Here is a 3,731-nt window from a genome sequence, read left to right on the forward strand (position 1 = left end):
AACTCTAAACTTAGCAATTTTTTCCTTTAATCAATAGCAATAATGCAAAATTACGCCAGATGATAAGTTTCATTTTCGGCTTTGAATTCTACTAATTTACAACGAAATTTTTTTAAACCTACAGAAAATTTCTTTAGGAACAAACCTCTAAAAATACCTCTAAATACAGAGTGGTTATAATTAAAGTTGCCTACTCAGACCTGTATAGAGTCTGTTCTCGTTGACGTATTTTGATGAAACTTGGTATACTTTATAACCAATATCTTTCCCTACAATTGGATGAAAAATAATTTAGTCTGTTTTGACAACTGCCAAATTAAGTTGGAAGGACTATAACCTTACTTTGGGTATTGTTATTTTATTAAATTAATAGGCCCATACAGTAGACTTTGTTTATCATGTAAACCTACACCATCTTATCCAAAAGGTAGAAACGTAATATAGACCCTACACTGGAGTTTACGCTTATTTAGAGTTTACATTCATTAAATTTTTTTTATATATTGACCCAGGAGGTCCCGAAAAAAATATATATTTTGTTTGTATTAATAACTAAGTAAATACCCTTAACAGTAAGTGTGTGATGCTCTAGAAAAAAATGAACTACCAAAAAAAAATCGACATATTCAACAATAAGCAATGACTATCATTTACGTCAATGCCTGGTCATCGTCGACAATGCTACTTGAAAACATATGAAACGTGAAGATTTAATGTGTTTGGACAGTGACGTGGTCAAAGACGTTAGTCATTTTACTTTGGTCATTCACGTAAATGAACGGACGTTCACGTCATTTTACGGTTCACATAATTGACTGTAACAAACTCGTATATACTGTATAGGTTAATAAGTTTTTACCACCTGTAATTGGCCTGTTAATTATTATTTCTGATCCCTGCGCGCCGAGGGATCAGAATTCTATTCTGAGTTTAGATTATAAATTTTCATGGATATATCATGTCTCGTCTCTCATTACTTGGTTGCCAGGTTACGAGTATGTCAGAATCTTCGATGATATGAAAATTTCTTAGTTCCCATAAGGCGGAATTTTTAAAAAGAGCAGTTTGCATCTAGTTAGATTTCATAAACAACTAGATTTAACTAATAGAAATGAACGTTATCAAGATAACAATTATATTTTTGTTGATAAAAAGATTTAAACGGGTCTCAAGTATTCAATAATAAAGTTATCTTCATACTCACGATTCACATCCATTCCAACATGGTTTCAGATTATAATTATTAATTGTAAACTTTTATGAAAATAAATAACTTTAATTCTGCTCGACACAAGCTTTACTTAACCGGGAGATGTATCAATTTTAAAAGATTGACCAGTCAAAGCAGAAAAATGGACGAAATGGAAATTATTTAAGACATCATTATTAATGTCTATCAATATTTGTTTTGAAGGTAAAATATGCTCATAAATTATCATTTATCAATAATACAATAATAAATATCCCTCAATTAGTTATGATGATTAAATCATATCGAGTAAAAATAAAACTTCTTCCATAATTTTTGAAAATTTACTTTTTATGATTTTAATTTTACTACAAATTAGTTTCTAAGATACTATAATATATTAATAATAAGTAACAGCTTCAACAGAACTGTAGATGTTTAAGAAAAACTAAAAATAACCTTTTTTTTTTAAATTTAATTTTTTAAAATAAAGTTATAATTTATTTCATAGATGTATTTTTTTCCGGCTTAGATATTTGGTAAATTTTGAATACTTGTAATTTGTTGGGAGTTATTTCCTTCTATTAGAGAGTTGCGTTCAATCGAGAGTTTCGACCTTGGATGAAAACCAGCAGTAAGCGTTGTTTCGTCGATTTGAAAGACATTCGTGTTCGAAAGAAGCTTCTTATATTTCTTTATTAAAAAGTAAATGAATAAATAAATAATGTATACTCCTGTATTGAAAATAATCTTTGTATTACTTTGTTCATTGCCAAGTAAGTAAATATATTATTTTATATTACTGTATTGCGTCTATATACAATATATATGCTGTGTTAAAGATAATAATTAACAATTTATATATATATTAAAATAATTTAAAGAATTTTAAATTTTTGTATCAAATCTTTAATATTAATCATTTCAGTTATAATAATAATAATTATTACGAATAAAAATTTTTTATAAAGATTACAATTAAAGGTAAGTTTTAAATTTTCTCATGAAAAAGCGCGTGTTGTATTTCAGTTTACCATAAAATAAAACATCTTAAATAGCTTAAAAATACGATAAACTATTTAAAATACAATTTTTAAATATATTAAATTAATTTTTAATTTAATTCAGCGTTTTCTTCGGCGAATTATTCAAAAGAAAAAATTTATATTTTTTTTATAAAATAAAGAATTTAATAATCATTAAAGTAGAAGTTAAAAAATATTTTAAAATTTTACATAGTTAAAAAGTATAACGATATGAAAATAATCATTAAAATCTTGAGCTATTGTGTTTCTTACGTCAAAGAATAAATAATTAATTCGATTGCATTTTTATCTTCAGATCTTTTTGTTTATTGCAAGAAGCTGGCAAAAATGACGCAATAAAAATATCTGTGTCACTCTCATAATAATGTTCGTTTTATATGAAAATTATGTAGAAAAAATTAACAAGATACAAAACATTTTTTAAAATACAAATATAAAACTTTCCATAAAATTATTTCAAATTCATAATTTTTTTTTAATATTAAAAACAAATGAAATGAAATATTTTCACGTATTAAAAGTAAATATAAAATATTTAATAAGAAAATAAAAGATTAAACAAAGAAAACTATTCTAAAACTATAATAAATAGATATTTAAACTAATTTTCTATGGTCACAGATACTTTCCAGACTCCTCATCTGGATGCACCATCTACTATGGATATTCCTGTAAACAATTCTTTAAATCTTCTCTGTTGGGGACAGTACTCTTTAGAATGGAATTATCCACAATTAAAGGTAAAAATTTAATATTTTTATTTTATATTTATTTAGTTTCAAATATACAGAATAAATATGTTTTCTTTACTCGATAAGAACTATTAGTTGAAGTAATAATATATACACTTCAACGATATAAAGTAAATAAAATAAAAACGTTATAAGTATTTCAAGTATTTTCTCTTTTAATAATTTAAAGCATTATCGGGAATACAGAATTTATTTTGGAAAATCAATTTTGTATTTTAATGCTGTACTTATTGCTTTTCTCTCTTTCTCTCTCTCTCTCTCTCTGTCTCTCTCTCTCTCTCTCTCTGTCTGAGAGAGAATATATAAATATATGGATCATTCGCATTTATTATTTTAGTATCTAGTGTACTAAAATAATATATGGTAATGATATGCGAACTAGTAATATATACTGTACAGTAGTTTATTCTTTTCACTTGTCTAATTTAAATGTTCTTTGTCACGAATATCAGGTTACCTTGAGTTACATAATGACACGACGGGAAAAAACAGGTAAATAAAATTACGTTGTCAAATTAGGACCTCGCGGGCCGTCGATTGCTGGTGACTAATTTAAATGATGAAAGCGGTATTAGGCTAATACGTTCCTCAAAATGATTCGAAGCGAACATCGGGAATTCTAATATCGCGAAATATTTTCTATTTCTTATGGGAACATTTTAACTCGTCCCGTTCCATCTGAATAATAAATTTATTCAGACGACACTAAATACTCCAAAAAACCTATGTACAGTATCTACCAAT

Source organism: Centruroides sculpturatus, unplaced genomic scaffold (assembly GCF_000671375.1).
Source record: "Centruroides sculpturatus isolate CEXI.00-Female unplaced genomic scaffold, Cexi_2.0 scaffold452, whole genome shotgun sequence".
NCBI classification, from domain to species: Eukaryota; Metazoa; Arthropoda; class Arachnida; order Scorpiones; family Buthidae; genus Centruroides; species Centruroides sculpturatus.